Below are 18,633 nucleotides of genomic sequence, written 5' to 3'. Positions count from 1 at the left end.
AAACATTTCTGCACAATTTCCTGCCCTTTAACAGATTTCGGGTTACTAGTTGAGCGAAGCATTGAGGTCATCTTGTGGGCTGTTGGATGGAAAGGCAGATGGTCAGTTCTTCCCAGCAAATCATTATGATAAAGGGGTCATCCTCTCCTTCTGTACTCCCACTGGGGAGCTTCAGCCCCCTACAGCGCACTTGCAAATATGTCACTTTCTGCTGTTTTACTCAAACAATTAGAAACCGCTTTGGCAGTGCAGGCTTGAGTTTGTGTGTTATTGCTACTGTATAATCTCTTCCAGCCCTACGATCCTCCTGAATACTGCACCCTTCCAATTTTGATCTGTTTACATCCCCTATTTCCTTTGCTCCACTTTTGGCAGCCTTGCCTTTAGTTGCCAGGGTCTGAAGGTCTTGAGTTCCCCCGGTTAACCCCTCCACCTCTTCATCCACCTCTAGGATGCTCCTTAAACCTAACTCTTTGGCCCAAGCTTCAATCACCCTTCATAATATCTCCATGTGTGTCTTGGTACCAATATTTCTTTGATTCCTGTGAAGCGGGGTGTTTGATAGCATTAAGGCGGGCACGGTAGCACAGTAGTTAGCACTGTTGCTTCACAGTGCCACAGTCCCAGGTTCAATTCCCGGCTTGGGTCACTGTCTATGCGGAGTCTCCCTGTGTCTGCGTGGGTTTCCTCCGGGTGTTCCAGTGTCCTCCCACAAGTCGCGAAAGATGTGCTATTAGGTAATTTGGACATTCTGAATTCTCCTTCCCTGTACCCGAACAGGCGCCGGAAAGTGGTGACTAGGGGCTTTTCACAGTCACTTCAATGCAGTGTTAATGTCAGCCTACTTGTGACAATAAAGATTATTGTATTATTGTATTATAAAGGTGCTAGCTAAATGCAAGTTGTTGTTGATTTCATCAAGAGTAGCTCCCCAACACCCGCCCCCCCAACACTCAGCTGAACCAATAATTCACCTTTCAGTGATTTAAAAAATAGCTGTCACATTTGCCTACATAATTAGCCTTTGCAATCCAGAAAGCGATTCACTGTACGAAACACTCGGAGACATGTCAATATGATAAGGCGTTGTATGAATCCATCTTTTATTTTAAACAATTTAATTGAAAAGTACAATGTCAGAGCTCCTTTACATTAATTAGATAACTGTGGTATAACTACTGTTTGTACAAATTTAAAAGAAAATGTTCATTTACTGAAAACGGCATTACCAAGCCTGAAGCTAAGATTAGAAATGTAATTATAATTCGGTTCTGAAACATGTGTCAAGTTGGGTCTGAAAAGTAATTACCTTGTTAGATATTAATTATTTCTTTTTTAATCTTCGCTTTAACTTCTTTAATAGTCAGTGGAAAAGAAAACTGAGCAGATTGTAAAACGGGGGACCGCATCACTGTCACCCATGAACAATCTCACCCACCACATTATGCGTTCTGTCAGTGCCAGAGAGATGCCAACTTTTGCTCATCAAAGCACGCAGACTCTGCTGCGAATGGTTAAATCTATCAGCCTAAACTGGAATAAGCAGGGCAATTATCGGAGAGTGGATTTTGCTATCAAGGAAACTGCAATAAAGAACTAAATGGAAAGATTTGCATTTTGACAGTGCTTTACGCATCTCTCAAAACATTTCACAATCAATTGTACGCAGAGGAATAGAGTGGGTGAGCGTTTTCTGCTGCACGGGTTCCTACGCATGAGGCGAATGTGGATTGTAAGAAAGAAAGAGGAGGCTCCTATAATTCGGGCCTCTTGGGCAACCCTGAGTTTAATTGGTCCTTCACTTACTAATGCCCTTAAGCACCCCCTCTAGACCTCTCTGTCTTTCTACCCCTCTTTCCTCCTATCAGGCACTCCCTAAAACCTACCTTCGACCAAATTTTGCCCATCTGCAGTTACTTCACCTTATAGTGTCCACTTTAGCTTTGTAAATCTGCTGTGAGGTGTAAAAGGTGTAAAGGGGTAGAACTACCCCCAGGCGGGTTCACCGCACTTTCTGGAGAGGACTATCCAGCATTGGTTCCCATTCACTGTGCACCAGCTATCGGTTCAGAGATGCACTTGGACCTGTCCTCCAATGGATGCGACAACTTTGTCCTTACTATCAGCGTGAAATCACTTCAGTAAATTCATTTGAAGCCTACTTGTGACAATAAGCGAGTTTAATTTCATTTTTTCATTTTCAAATAACTGACTGAAGTAACTGACTGACTGCTCCAGGAAAGGTCAATCTTGAACCCAAGGTTTCAGTCCCAAGACCAGAACGTTTCAGCAATGGATGAACTCACTCACCTCACCAGAACGCTCTCGTGACCTGTCCATATTGACGAGATACACTTAAGGATTCTAAAGCAAGGGTAGCCTTTGGCAGACTTCAAACACCTGTCTGGGAATGGAGAGGACTTAGCCTGCCTAACAAACAGCAAGTTTCCAGAGCAATACTCCTCTCTACACATGCGAGATTTGGACTGTATGCCAGTGTCACGCCGAGGAGATCAAGCGCTTTCACTTGAGCTGTCTTCGGAGGCCTGTGAAGATCAGGTGACTGGACTCAATACCAGGCTCCAATGTGCTCACCTGAGCTGGCATGTCAAGCATCCACACCGCACTGAGACTGTGACGATTGAGTTGGGCAGTCAAATTTCCTGACACTCACTTAGCAAAGTGAATCTTCTATGGTGAACTTGAGTTGGCGTGTGCTCTCAAGGTGGTTAAAGGAAGCACTGTAAAGCAACTCCAAAAACATCACTTCGGAGTTTTGATATTGACTTCGAGCCCTGGGAGAAACTCGTCCAGGATTGCTGCACCTGGCGAAATCAAATCAAAACGTTTGCAGCCTCCTTCGTAAGCAAGCACATTTGAGGGGCAGAGAGAAAGTGGAGGATATCCCCAGCCAGCAACACGTTCGATCGTCTGCAGTATCCTGTACTACTTACAGGAGAACCTTCCAAGGGCAGGTCAGCCTTAACAGTCACCTGTGGATACACTGGAACCTACCAAATAGGTGGATGATGAACAAGGTCACCGCTGCCTTGGAGGATGAACAAGAAAGAAATGAATGCTCATGTGAGGTGCCTGGGGATTTTTACTTTGTTAAAGAATGATAAAAGTATAAGTTTTGTGACATTCACATTGAAGAGACATTCCAAGGTACTTTATAGCCACTGAAATATATTTTGAAGTGCTTCCATTCGTGGGATATGGACGTCACTGGCTGTTGGCTGGGCCAGCATTTATTGTCCATTCCTATTTGCCCTTGAACTAGAACATAGAACATAGAACATAGAACATTAAAGCGCTGTACAGGCCCTTCGGCCCTCGATGTTGCGCCGACCTGTGAAACCACTCTAAAGCCCATCTACACTATTCCCTTATTGTCCATATGTCTATCCAATGACCATTTAAATGCCCTTAGTGTTGGCGAGTCCACTACTGTTGTAGGCAGGGCATTCCACGCCCTTACTACTCTCTGAGTAAAGAACCTACCTCTAACATCTGTCTTATATCTATCTCACCTCAATTTAAAGCTATGTCCCCTTGTGCTAGACATCACCATCCGAGGAAAAAGGCTCTCACTGTCCACCCTATCAAATCCTCTGATCACCTTGTATGCCTCAATTAAGTCACCTCGTAACCTTCTTCTCTCTATCGAAAACAGCCTCAAGTCCCTCAGCCTTTCCTCATAAGATCTTCCCTCCATACCAGGCAACATTCTGGTAAATCTCCTCTGCACCCTTTCCAATGCTTCCATATCCTTCCTATAATGTGGCGACTAGAATTGCACGCAATACTCCAAATGCGGCCGCACCAGAGTTTTGTACAGCTGCAACATGACCTCATGGCTCCGAAACTCAATCCCTCTACCAATAAAAGCTAACACACCGTACGCCTTCTTAACAACCCTCTCAACCTGGGTGGCAACTTTCAGGGATCTATGTACATGGACACCGAGATCTCTCTGCTCATCCACACTGCCAAGAATCTTACCATTAGCCCAGTACTCAGTCTTCCTGTTATTCCTTCCAAAATGAATCACCTCACACTTTTCTGCATTGAGCTCCATTTGCCACCTCTCAGCCCAGCGCTGCAGCTTATCTACGTCCCTCTGTAACTTGTAACATCCTTCCGCACTGTCCACAACTCCACTGACTTTAGTGTCATCTGCAAATTTACTCACCCATCCTTCTACGCCCTCCTCCAGGTCATTTATAAAAATGAAAAACAGCAGTGGCCCCAAAACAGATCCTTGTGGTACACCACTAGTAACTGGACTCCAGTCTGAACATTTCCCATCAACCACCACCCTTTGTCTTCTTCCAGCTAGCCAATTTCTGATCCAAACTGCTAAATCACCCTGAATCCCATGCCTTCGTATTTTCTGCAGTAGCCTACCATGGGGAACCTTATCAAACGCTTTACTGAAATCCATATACACCACATCAATTGCTTTACCCTCATCCACCTGTTTGGTCACCTTCTCAAAGAACTCTATAAGGTTTGTGAGACACGGCCTACCCTTCACAAAACCGTGTTGACTATCTCTAATCAAATTATTCCTTTCCAGATGATTATACATCCTATCTCTTATAAACCTTTCCAAGATTTTTCCCACAACAGAAGTAAGGCTCACTGGTCTATCGTTACCGGGGTTATCTCTACTCCCCTTCTTGAACAAGGGGACAACATTTGCTATCCTCCAGTCTTCTGGCACTATTCCTTAGACAAAGATGACTTAAAGATCCAGGCCAAAGGCTCAGCAATCTCCTCCCTAGCTTCCCAGAGAATCCTAGGATAAATCCCATCCGGCCCAGGTGACTTATCTATTTTCACACTTTCCAGAATTGCTAACACTTCCTCCTTATGAACCTCAAGCCCTTCTAGTCTAGTAGCCTGAATCTCAGTATTCTCCTCGACAACATTGTCTTTTTCCTGTGTGAATACTGACGAAAAATATTCATTTTGCACCTCTCCTATCTCCTCGGACTCCAAGCACAACTTCCCACTACTGTCCTTGACTGGCCCTACTCTTACCCTAGTCATTCTTTTATTCCTGACATATCTATAGAAAGCTTTAGGGTTATCCTTGATCCTACCTGCCAAAGACTTCTCATGTCCCCTCCTGACTCTTCTTAGCTCTCTCTTTAGATCCTTCCTAGCTAACTTGTAACTCTCCAGCGCCCTAACTGAACCTTCATGTCTCATCTTTACATCAGTCTCCTTCTTCCTCTTGACAAGTGTTTCGACTGCTTTAGTAAACCACGGTTCCCTCACTCGACCACTTCCTCCCTGCCTGACAGGTACATACTTATCAAGGGCACGCAGTAGCTGTTCCTTGAACAAGCTCCACATTTCCATTGTGCCCATCCCCTGCAGTTTTCCTCTCCATCCGATGTATCCTAAGTCTTGCCTCATCGCATCATAATTGCCTTTTCCCCAGATATAACTCTTGCCCTGCGGTATATACCTATCCATTTCCATCACTAAAGTAAACTTAATCGAATTGTGGTCACTATCACCAAAGTGCTCACCTACCTCCAAATCTAACACCTGTCCTGGTTCATTACCCAGTACCAAATCCAATATGGCCTCGTCTCTCGTTGGCCTATCTACATACTGTGTCAGGAAACCCTCCTGCACACATTGGACAAAGACGGACCCATCTAATGAACTCAAACTATAGCGTTTCCTGTCAATATTTGGAAAGTTAAAGTCCCCCATTACAACTACCCTGTTGCTTTCGCTCCTATCCAGAATCATCTTTGCAATCCTCTCCTCTACATCTCTGGAACTTTTCGGAGGCCTATAGAAAACCCCTAACAGGGTGACCTCTCCTTTCCTGTTTCTAACCTCAGCCCATACTACCTCAGTAGACGAGTCCTCATCAAACGTCCTTTCTGCCACCGTAATACTGTCCTTGACTAACAATGCCACCCCTTCCCCTCTTTTACCACCTTCCCTGAGCTTACTGAAATATCTAGATCCCTGTACCTGCAACAACCATTCCTGTCCCTGCTCTATCCATGTCTCCGAAATGGCCACAACATCGAAGTCCCAGGTACCAACCCATGCCGCAAGTTCACCCACCTTATTCCGGATGCTCCTGGCATTAAAGAAGACACACTTTAAACCACCTTCCTGCCTGCCGGTACATTCCTGCAACTTTGAAACCCTACTCATGACCTCACTACTCTCAACCTCCTGTATACTGGAGCTACAATTCAGGTTCCCAAGCCCCTGCTGAACTAGTTTAAACCTTCCCGAAGAGCATTAGCAAATTTCCCCCCCCCCAGAATATTTGTACCCCTCTGGTCCAGGTGCAGACCATCCCGTTTGTAGAGGTCCACCGACCCCAGAATGAGCCCCAATTATCCAGAAATCTGAAACCCTCCCTCCTGCACCATCCCTGTAGCCACGTGTTCAACTCCTCTCTCTCCCTATTCCTCGTCTCGCTATCACGTGGCACGGGTAACAACCCAGAGATAATAACTCTGTTTGTCCTAGATCTAAGTTTCCACCCTAGCTCCCTGAATTCCTGCCTTACATCCCCATCCCTTTTCCTACCTATGTCGTTGGTACCTATGTGGACCACGACTTGGGGCTGCTCCCCCTCCCCCTTTCGGATCCCGAAAACACGATCCGAGACATCACGCACCCTGGCACCTGGGAGGCAACACACCAACACTAAGCGGCTTTCAACCATGGTACCAGCTATCCACACTGCAGTGGCACTGGGCCGGGATGTTCCGGCCTCCCAGCCGCTTGTTTCTCGGTGGTGGGAGGTGGCGCACCGTTCACTGGCGGTGGGATTCTATACTCCCGCCACTTGTCAACGGGAATTCCCATTGAGGCCACCCCACACCGCCGGGAACCTAAGAAAGCGGGTGCACTGCCGGCCGGACCCGAGAATCCTGATCGCTAGCGAACAGCCAGGGAATTCCGGCCCTGGAGTCCCATGTCGGCCAAACTGGGTAAAGATTCCAGTATACCTCCCATAAAGGACATTGATGAACCAGTTTAGGTTTTACGGCAATGGTTTCCTGGTCATCATTAGACTTTTAATTCCAGATTTTGTTGGATTCAAGTTACCAGCCCAGTGACAATACCACTTGCCACCTCCATTTTCCCATTGCAATGTAGGAAACAAAATGACCAATTGCCTGCCGAGCTCAGTCGGGAGAGCACGCAACTCTTAATCTCAGGATCGGGGGTTCAGGTCCCATGTTGTGCGCCAGTGTTGTTGCTGGCATGTTGGCACAGTGGTTAGCACTGCTGCCTCACAGCGCCAGGGACACAGGTTCAATTCTGACATCAGGTGACTATCTGTGTGGAGTTTGCACATTCTCCCTATGTCTGCGTGGATTTCCTCCGGGTGCTCCAGTCTCCTCCCCCAGTCTAAAGATGTGCAGGCTAGGTGGATTGGCCACACTAAATTGACCCTTTGTGTCCAAAGGTTAAGTGAGGTTGCGGGGATAGGGTTGGGGGAGTGGGCCTAGGTAGGGTGCTCTTTCAAAGGACCAGTGCAGACTTGATGAGCCAAATGGCTTCGTTCTGCGCTGTTGGGACTCGATGATTCTAAGGTCCAATGCGGTAATGATGGATGATCTGTTGGCTGCTATATTTTTTTATACTTCTGTTGAAGTTGATTGACTGATAAAAATCGAGTCGGGGGCTGGTAGAACTCCTCTGCACTTCCCCATACTGTTCTAGATTTACCCTAGTTTTAGGAATTATGTCCATAGACCGTAACATAATCCACAACCTTCAGACTTAGAGATAACCACAGAGCCCCTGCCAACACTTGTAAGGGCAGATGTTTTTAGTGAGATAGCTGACCTCCTGAGCTAACTTCCTGACAAATGGTTCCATGAGATATTTCAAGCCTGTGGAACAGACAGTTGAGACCGTGGTTTAATGTATCATTCAATGGTTGTGCCCCTTACAAGACCGGACTTTTTAAGTATTCAGTTTGGCTGCCTTGATGCAGGTACAGATGAAAGAGCTAAAATTCCAAGGAAAGATTAGAGCAGCTGCCCGTGGCATTAAGGCAGCATAACTGGGGGGGGTACCCCGAGCAAAACTGAGATTAATGGAAAACCAACCATTAGCTGAGCTCATGAAAAGATTGGACTGTTGTAGGCCAATCACAGCAGCCACATGACAGCACAACAGGAGTTCCTCCAAGAAGTGTTTTAAGCCCAACCATCATCAGCTGCTTAATCCATGACCTTTTCCCCATGATAATGTTAGAAGTGAGGATGTTTGCAAGCAATTCTGATGTTGGCCTCCAATTCCAACTCCTCCAGTAATGAATTGGCATGTGGTCAACCGACAACAGGACTGAACAACAGTCAGACGTGGGCTGAGAAGGGGCAAGGAATGTTTGCAGATTGATGTCCCCGATTTATACCAGTTCAAACAGGATAAATCCCAATCATCTTCCCCTGGCCTTCAGTACAGACATCAATGTTGACCATCAATGTACTGGGAGGTCACCCATTAACTAAATTGAACTGGACTAGACGCACCATGGTCCCAAAAGCAGAGAAGAGGTTGGACATCCTGTGACGAACATCTTATCGCCTCCTCCAGAGCACCTCTTCATCTTCTACAAGGCTCAACTGAGGAATTTAAGGAATATTCATCACATTCTTCGATGAGTTGAGCTCCAATATACACTTAAGGCTGATATTATCCTGGGCAGAGTAGGTTACGCAATCTCCCCTTAAAACTGGAAGAATCTAGCTTTGGACACCAAGAAATAGGCTTCATAGTTTTGCATAGGAGTCATGGGGTCGACTTCATCCCAGGTCTTTGAACATCTCTGTCCATCTCTAGGTTGACCCTGGTTCTGAGTTATGTGCCTTCTTACAGCACTCTGTGGATTGTACCCCATCCATGCCCATGTTACCTCTGTATGTACCAGACCCGACTATGACACGGCTGAATTCAATATCCAATCCCTCCACCAGCAGCACACTGTGGTTAGAATGCACATCAGTGACAAGTATGATAGGTTAGCTCCCAGACCAGCAAACCAGGGGCCTGGATCAACAATCCATCCAATCCCATCATGTCTGTCGTAAAATTTAAAGTCAGTTCATCAAATAATTCTGGGAAAGCAGGGCAGCACCATTAGTGGTAAGCGTGAAACTGTTGGATTGTCATAAAAGACTACCTTGTTCATGAGTGACCATTTGAAAATGAATTTGACCCTTACATTGTCTGGCCTACGTGTTACTCCTGACAGACAGCAATGTGCTTGATTCTTACCTGCCCTCTGAAATGGCCAAGCAAGCCATACACTTGATTTCAAAAAATACCAGCGAGAACTCTAATTCTTATTGCGATTACAAGTGGGATATTTTGGTCGAACCCACCTGGCGATCTGGAGGTTCCCGCCGGGGGTCAATGGACCTTTATATGGTCCCCTTCCCATCCGTGGCGATCTTGCAGCGGGCGTGGCCGAAAAATCCAACCCTGCAGTGGCTCAAGAAGGCAGCTCCATGAACCTCTCAGGGGCAGGTAGGGATCATAGAATTATAAAAGCCCTACAGTGCAGAAGGAGGCCATTCGGCCCATTGAGTCTGCACCGACGCGACAGAAGACCATCCTAACTAAGCCCAATCCCTCGTAACCCCACCTAACCTTTTGGACACCGAGGGGCAATTTATCATGGCCAATTCCACCAAACCTGCACATTTTTGGACTGTGGGAGGAAACCGGAGCACCCGGAGGAAACCCACGCAGACGCGGGGAGAATGTGCATACTCCATACTGACAGTCAACCAAGGCCAGAATTGAACTCGGCGCTGTAAGGCAGCAGTGCTAACCACTATGCCACCGTGCCGCCCCATTGAATGGACAATAACTGCTGGCCTCGCCTGCGTCACCCACATCCTGCGAGTGAATTAAAAAAAAAATCTTCGAACAGAGAGCAGAACAAGAAAAGCCATGCCATGGAGCAACATTCTGAGGAGCTCCAGACAGTCGAAGCAGAACAAAAGAGGCAGGTGACTGGTGATTCCTCAACTCTCTTTAAATAATGGCAGATGTAGCGCCCCTGGGATTGCTGTGCGAATGTACGGCATGTAATCAGTGAATTGAACTGTAGGTGCCAAAGGCAGTGATTCATGAGACTCTCGGTGGGATGTTGAGTCACGCCAGCTCACTTGTGGTTGGCATCAAACCATCTTCCATGGCAAAGCTTGTCACTCACAAAAAAAAAAATTAATCTAATTTTGAATTAATCATCTAAACCTCCGACTGTCAGGCTTGTACAAGCTCCATCAGATCTGTGAAAGAACAAAAGGAGTCACGTTTGTGCAGCTTGTCTCACCAGCCTCAGGGCATCCCAAAGTTCTTTACAGCCAATGAAGTCCTTTTGAAGTGTGTCCATTGCTGCGATCTGGGAAATGTGGCAGACAGCTTTGGTCCACTGACGCCCTGCCAACAAAACCTGACACTCACCAGATAATCTGTTTTTGGATGTTGGTTGACCCGTTCTCGTCCCATTTCCCGCTCTCTCCCCACGCGCTTTATTTTCTTCAGGTGTCTCGCTGCCTCCTCGGACATTGTGAGTGACTTGGTTTCCATGGTCCCTTGGGTGCCATGCAAGTCACAGGAAATTAGGAACAGGGGTAGTGTGTCACAGTCCTCAGCTGCGGCTGTGCCAATCGATTGTTCGCGCACAACGGCTCAACTTTTCTGCTTCAGCTCCATATTCCCCGATGCCCTGCCTAATATAAATCCATAAATCTGTTACCTGAAAGTTTGATTGTCCCTGTGATAATGGATAACGAGGGATCACTTATTGATCTCTCCGTGGGGTTGGTGGAGTACGAGTCCCCATGGTGACGGGTGGAGGCCCGACCAGCCAGGACTCGTTATCGAGCCCCTTTAAATGCTGCCCCCAGACCCAAAGAACAAAGAACAAAGAAAATTACAGCACAGGAACAGGCCCTTCGGCCCTCCCAGCCTGCGTCGATACAGATCCTTTGTCTAAACCTGTCTTCTATTTTCCAAGGATCTACTTCCCTCTGTTCCCCGCCCGTTCATATATCTGTCTGGATGCATCTTAAAAAATGCTATCGTGCCCGCCTCTACCACCTCCGCTGGCAAAGTGTTCCAGGCACCCACCACCCTCAGCGTAAAAAACTTTCCACGCACATCTCCCTTAAACTTTCCCCCTCTCACCTTGAAATCGTGACCCCTTGTAATTGACATCCCCACTATTGGAAAAAGCTTGTTGCTATCCATCCTGTCCATACCTCTCATAATTTTGTAGACCTCAATCAGGTCCCCCCTCAACCTCCGTCTTTCCAACGAAAACAATCCTAATCTACTCAACCTTTCTTCATAGCTAGCACCCTCCATACCAGGCAACATCCTGGTGAACCTCCTCTGCACCCTCTCTAAAGCATCCACATCCTTCTGGTAATGTGGCGACCAGAACTGCACGCAGTATTCCAAATGTGGCCTAACCAAAGTCCTATCCAACTGTAACATGACCTGCCGACTCTTGTACTCAATACCCCGTCCGATGAAGGCAAGCATGCTGTATGCCTTCTTGACCACTCTATCGACCTGCGTTGCCACCTTCAGGGTACAATGGACCTGAACACCCAGATCTCTCTGTACATCAATTTTCCCCAGGACTCTTCCATTAACCGTATGGTCCGCTCTTGAATTAGATCTTTCCCTATTGGAACTTCTCCCACTCTCTTTTGGAAGCCACAATTGAATCTGCCTCCACCACACTCCCATGAACCTTCCAGATTATATCCACTTCAAATATAAAAACGATTCTCCTCGTCTCATCATTGCATCTTTCACCAATCACTTTAAAATCAGTGTCCCCTGGTTCTCATTCCTTCTGTCAATGGGAACAGTTTCTCCCTGTCTACTCTTGTCCAGACCCCTCATGATTTTGAATGCCTCTGTCAGATCTCCCCCCAACCTTCTCTTCCCCAAGGACAACAACCGCAGCTTCTCCTATCTATCCATGTAAAGTTCTCCCATTCCTGAAGCCAATTCATTCTACAGCCTCCTTAAGTGTAGAGCCCAGAGTTGGACCACAATACTGCAGTTGAGGCTGAACTAGTGTTTTATAGATGCAGGGAAGATGATACCAATGATGGGTGTGTCCAGGACCAGGGGTCACAGTCTGAGGATTCAGGGTAAACCATTTCGAACAGAGATAAGGCGATACTTCTTCACACAAAGTGTGGTGAGCCTGTGGAATTCATTGCCACAGGAAGTAGTTGATGCTAAAACGTTGAATGTATTCAAGAGGCGGCTGGATATAGCACTTGGGGAGAATGGGATCAAAGGCTATGGGGAGAAAGCAGGATTAGGCTATTGAGTTGGATGATCAGCCATGATCGTGATGAATGGCGGAGCAGGCTCGAAGGGCCGAATGGCCTCCTCCTGCTCCTATCGTCTATGTATCTATGTATACAGGTACATTATAATTTCCTTTCTCTTTTACTCGATTGCTCTATTGCTGAAAGCCAGGTTCTTGTAGACATTGTTTTTTACCACTTTCTCAACATAATCTGCCACCTTCAATCATTTTGCACTTATACCCTGAGTCTCTTTGTTTCTGCACTCTCTTTAGAATTGCACTCTTTATTTCGCACTGCCGCTCCTCATTCTTCCGACCAAAACCACTTCTAACATCTCTGCATTGAATTTAGCGTGTGCGCCATTTCCACTGCCTGCCTGTGTCCTCCTGAATTCTATCACCACCCTCCTCACAATTCACAATACCTCCATTCACAATAAAATTCTTCTAAATTTCCCCCGCCTGCTTTGAGCAGGAAAACGGATTTCACTCTCACTGGTTCCTGATTCATTGACGAGCGGGGAAACAAAACAAACCTTACTTTTTACCCTTGCGAGGGGCCGGTTAGCTCAGTTGACGAGAGAGCAAGCACGTGGTTCGAAATGAACGGCAAGAGTTTGATTCCCCTTCCTGGCTGAAGGAGACTTGGGAACATCGGAACAGAGCAGGCCATTCAGCCCTTCAAGCCTGCTCTATCTTTCGATGCGATCATGGCCGATAACATTGTCGCCTCCATTTTCCTGTCTGACCACCCCCCCCCCCCCAACTAACCCCTGATTCCCTTGTCTATCGAAAATCTATCGAACTCTGTCTTGAGCAACCTGCCCCTGCCCCTGATCCTTTGTGAAAACCATTGCACAAGCCGTAGTTCGATAACCCTTAAATAATTGAGGCTACTACGGGTGGAAGATTAAAATTTACTTTTTCAGATCCTTTCCCAATGTTGAACGCTTCCACTGGATGCCTCTTGATGTTCTCGGTGAATAAAATTCTAGTTTTCAAACTTCTCCTCAGAACAACATAAACTCATTCTGTGGGCTGCTGTGATCAATTTGCCTGGGAGCTTTTCAATGCCCCCAAATGTCCTTTCTATAATAACCTGCACAGAAATGCACAGCCTATTGCAGCAATGGTGTGCTTCTGCGCATCGGGTAGCGACAGTTCAGCAGCTCCAGTTTGCCCCATTAACTTTAAGGGGTGTAAAAGTTTGGGCGTGAGATTGTGGGTTCAGCGACCTATGCTCGAGGTGTGCACCGGGATTCAGCGCAGGTGAATTTACATCGAGCTGCTGAGCATTATAAGTGAGCTTCCCCTGTCTTCAATTGCGCGATTAAGTGAAGGAGAAAGAGATGGCGGCGACAAGTTAGCCTGGATTTAAACATTGCCACACAGCGACACATCAGACAGCTTATTCTTCTGCCTGCATCTAAGTATTTGGTCTGTGGAGAGCTTGCCCGTGAGTCACATGCTGTCATCTGTGCTTATTGTCAAGTCCATTTCTGGCACGACATGCCTTCCTGAGATCACATTGAAATACTACAATCGATGTGTCCTTACTGTTCATGATAAAGCAAATATAAATAAAGGCTTTTGAGAGAAATGAGTCACTTTAATGTTAAGTCACTGCTCTCAGGCATTCTCCTGCAAAGCTAATTTGTTTTGCTACCCACCTCGTCTTCAAAAGCTTCCTAGAAACCCTGTGGGTGAGATTTCCAGGCCTCCCTCCGCAGCGGAGGACACTCACCATTCGCTATCAGTGAGATCATTCCGTCTGACCAATGTCTATGGCGTTTTGCAATGGCTCGCACCCTCTGCCACCAGCAACACGCCTGGGGGGGGAAGGGGGAGCGCCATTGGCGTGGGGGGGACGGGACATTATTGGCTGGACCGGAAGATCCCACCTGGTGGAAGGGCTGGAAAATTTGGTTCCTTGTCATTGGCTATGATTTCACCTTTCATCCCCTAACTTTGCCCCTGTTTCTAGCTTGGTTCAAAACCAATTTCATTCGACCACCCATTGTCCGAATGAGATGTTAAACTGAGGCCCGATTTAGTCTCTCCTCATAGCTGCCCTCTCAGCTGGGGGTAAGATGCACCATAGAAAGCATCCTATCTGGCTGCATCACAGCCTGGAATGGCAAATACTCGGCCAAAGACAGGAAGAAACATCAGAGAGTCGTGAACACCGCCCAGTCCATCACATGAACCCGCCTCCCATCCATTCACTCCATCTACACCTCCCGCTGCCTGGGGAAAGCGGGCAGCATTATCAAAGACCCCTCCCACCCGGCCTACTCACTCTTCCAACTTCTTCCATCGGGCAGGAGATTCAAAAGTCTGAGAACACGCACAAACAGACTCAAAAACAGCTTCTTCCCCGCTGTTACCAGACTCCTAAACGACCCTCTTATGGACTTGCCTGATTAATACTACACTCCTGTGTGCTTCACCCGATGCCGGTGTCTATGTATTTACATTGTGGACCTTGTGTTCCCCTATCATGTATTTTCTTTTTCTTTTCTTTTCTTCCCATGTACTTAGTGATCTGTTTTGAGCTGCTTGCAGAAAAATACCTTTCACTGTATCTTGGTACATGTGACAATAAACAATCCTATCCTTTCACAGGAAAGCAGGAGAATTCGCCCCAGGACATCCTGACCAATATTTGTCCCTCAATAAACATCAGCAAAAAGCAGATTAACTATTCATTATCACATCACAGTTTGCGAGAGTTTATTGGGCATGAACTAGCTGTTGCAATTTCTACAGTACAATGGGGATAACACTTCAAGAAGGGCTTGAATATCTGCAAAACACTTTGAGATGTTGGTGGTCATGAAAGGAGAACTATAAATGCAAGGCTTTCTTTCTGTTATCCGGACTGTTACCTGCTTTTTCTTTTTACAATTGTTGACTGGCATCTTTTTAATTCAATTGCACGATGTGGCTGTCACTGGCAAGTCAGCGTTCATTGTCCATACTTTGTTGCCCTAATAGAAGCAGGAGGAGGCCATTCGGCCCTTCGAGCCTGCTCCGCCATTCATTATGATCACGGTTGATCACGTTCGATACCCTGATCCCGCCTTTCCCCCATATCCCTCGATCGCTTTCGCCCCAAGTGCTGTATCTAATTCCTTCTTGAAATTACATATTTTGGCCTCAACTAGTTTCTGTGATAACGATTTCCACAGATTCACCATTCTCTGGGTGAAGAAATTTCTCCTCACCTTAGTCCTAAATGGTTCACTACTTACCCTCAAACTATGACCCCTAGTTCTGGACCCCCCACCATCGGGAACATTCTTTCTGAATCTATGCTGTCTAATCCTCTTAGAGTTTTGTACGTTTCTATGAGATTCCCTCTCACTCTCCTAAACTCCAATGAATATAATCCAAACCGATTTAGTCTCTCCTCATATGACAGTCCTGCCATCCCAGGAATCAGCCTGGTAAATTTTTGCTGCATCCCCTCTATAGCAAGAACATCCTTCCTGAGATAAGGTTACCAAAACTGCCTGAAGAAGCACCACCTGTGTGCTGAATATTGATATGTTGGGCATTCTAGCATTTTGACCCAGTGACGAGGAAGGAATCGTTAAGAATATCCAAGTTGAGATGATGTTTGGCTTGGGTGGGGGTGAGGGGTAGAGGGGGAGGGCTGTCCGCAGAGGTGACGGTATTGACATGCAGATGCTACGCACAATGGAGGTTGTAGTTTGAGAGATGCAGCCACACACACACGAGTGCAGGATGGGGTGGATGTTTAAGGTAGCGGCTGGACTGCCAATAAAGTGAATGGAGTTGAACTTTGCGAATGTTGGGCGCGATTCTCCCAAAAGTGAGCGTGTTTAGCCAGATGTTTTCCAGCGCTCGCAGTGCCGAGAAACACATGGCTATTCAACGTGACTCGCTTTGTATAGGGGGCCAAGGCCGCACATAGCCCCATTTTGTACAGCGGGGAGCTCCGCTCGCCAAAACTCCCCAGTGTAGCGAGAGATTGGGATGCCATTTTTGAATGACGTTCCGATCTCCAAGGCCCATAAAACAAACCCCTACCTTCCCCCCAGCCCGAGTGCACAATGGGAGGATCCACCCCCTCACCCTCCCAGGACCCATGCTGGGTACCCCCAGCCTAATTGTGCGTGAACAAAAATGCCAGCTTTACAGTGCCAACCTGCCACCCTGTCAGTGCACATGCCAGCTGGCAGTGCCACCTGGGCAGTGCCGTGGTAGCACCCATCTGGCACTGCCTAGGTGCCCATGTCACACAAACCTTACCAGGGCACCATCCTACCCAAAGGGCATGCAGCTAGGGGCCTCCAATCCCCTGGGAGGCCCCCACAAGTACCGACCCACCTGGCCCCCGTTCGTGGGGACCAGTGCTTAGCAGCGCTCACCCGAGGTCTCTGAGGCGAAGGGGATGAATCCCAAAGCCTCAGGTACCTCGGGAATCTACACATTTGCAAATATGCAGATATGCAGATTTGCCAAAACGTGATCCCGCCCACAATGGGCATGATTTACATTGCAATGTCTCGCGAGATCATGTTGGATCTCGTGAGGCATGGCTAGCCGGGTAGATCCCGGGAGCGTGGTCTCCTAGCTTTGATCGGACACACTGTGCCACGGCGAGCTCCTTTTCCGGTGCATTGTGGCGCTTGGATCATGCCCGTTGTCGCAATTGCCAGCAGGTTTTTAGTAGAGTCTCTCATCTTGGAGGTAGTCAAAGCCTGACACTTGTGTAGCATGAAGAGTCTATATGACTGGACTAGTGATCCAAAGGCAAAGATTAATGATCTGGGAAAATGGGTTCAAATCCTGCCCTGGCAGCTTGGAAATTGGGACCCTGGAGGAACTGACAGAAAAGCTCCAGCCCCCGAAGGAGAATGAGCTTCGATACCTGAAACTGAGGAGCTTCCTCCTCAAGGAGACTGCCACATTCCTCCCAGTTACCCAGACACATTCTTCTGGACAGACTGTTAGCATCGGGCGAGCTAGGGAACGGCAACAGCACCAACATATACGGACAACTGCTAGAGGAGGTAAGGGCTCCGCTGGACGAGACACGGGAAAGGTGTGAGGAGGAGCTGGGCATGGAGAAAGGGGGTGGACTCTGGATCATAAGAACAGAAGAACTAAGAGCAGGAGTAGGCCATCTGGCCCCTCGAGCCTGCTCCACCATTCAATGAGATCATGGATGATCTTTTGTGGACTCAGCTCCACTTTCCGGCCCGATCACCGTAACCCTTAATTCCTTTATTCTTCAAAAAACTATCTATCTTTATCTTAAAAACATTTAATGAAGGAGCCTCAACTGCTTCACTGGGCAAGGAATTCCATAGATTCACAACCCTTTGGGTGAAGAAGTTCCTCCTAAACTCAGTCCTAAATCGACTTCCCCTTATTTTGAGGCTATGCCCCCTAGTTCTGCTTTCACCCGCCAGTGGAAACAACCTGCCCGCATCTATCTTATCTATTCCCTTCATAATTTTATATGTTTCTAGAAGATCCCCCCTCATCCTTCTAAATTCCAATGAGTACAGTCCCAGTCTACTCAACCTCTCCTCGTAATCCAACCCCTTCAGCTCTGGGATTAATCTAGTGAATATCCTCTGCACACCCTCCAGCACCAGTACGTCCTTTCTCAGGTCAGGAGACCAAGACTGAACACAATACTCCAGGTGTGGCCTCACTAACACCCTATACAATTGCAGCATAACCTCCCTAATCTTAAACTCCATCCCTCTAGCAATGAAGGACAAAATTCCATTTGCCTTCTTAATCACCTGTTGCACCTGTAAACCAGCGTTTTGCAACTCATGCACGAGCGCACCCAGGTCTCTCTGCACAGCAACATGTTTTAATATTTTATCATTTAAATAATAATCCCTTTTGCTGTTATTCCTACCAAAATGGATAACCTCACATTTGTCAACATTGTATTCCATCTGCCAGACCCTAGCCCATTCACTTAACCTATCCAAATCCCTCTGCAGACTTCCGATATCCTCTGCACTTTTTGCTTTACCACTTATCTTAGTGTCATCTGCAAACTTGGACACATTGCCTTTGGTCCCCAACTCCAAATCATCTCTGTACATTGTGAACAATTGTGGGCCCAACACTGATTCCTGAGGGACACCACTAGCTACTGATTGCCAACCAGAGAAACACCCATTAATCCCCACTCTTTGCTTTCTATTAATTAACCAATCCTCTATCCAAGCTACTACCTTACCCTTAATGCCATGCATCTTTATCTTATGCAGCAA

Source organism: Scyliorhinus torazame, chromosome 7, assembly GCF_047496885.1.
Source record: "Scyliorhinus torazame isolate Kashiwa2021f chromosome 7, sScyTor2.1, whole genome shotgun sequence".
Taxonomy (NCBI): domain Eukaryota; kingdom Metazoa; phylum Chordata; class Chondrichthyes; order Carcharhiniformes; family Scyliorhinidae; genus Scyliorhinus; species Scyliorhinus torazame.
The sequence above is the reverse complement of the archived record's forward strand: the minus strand, read 5'-3'. Positions refer to the sequence as shown.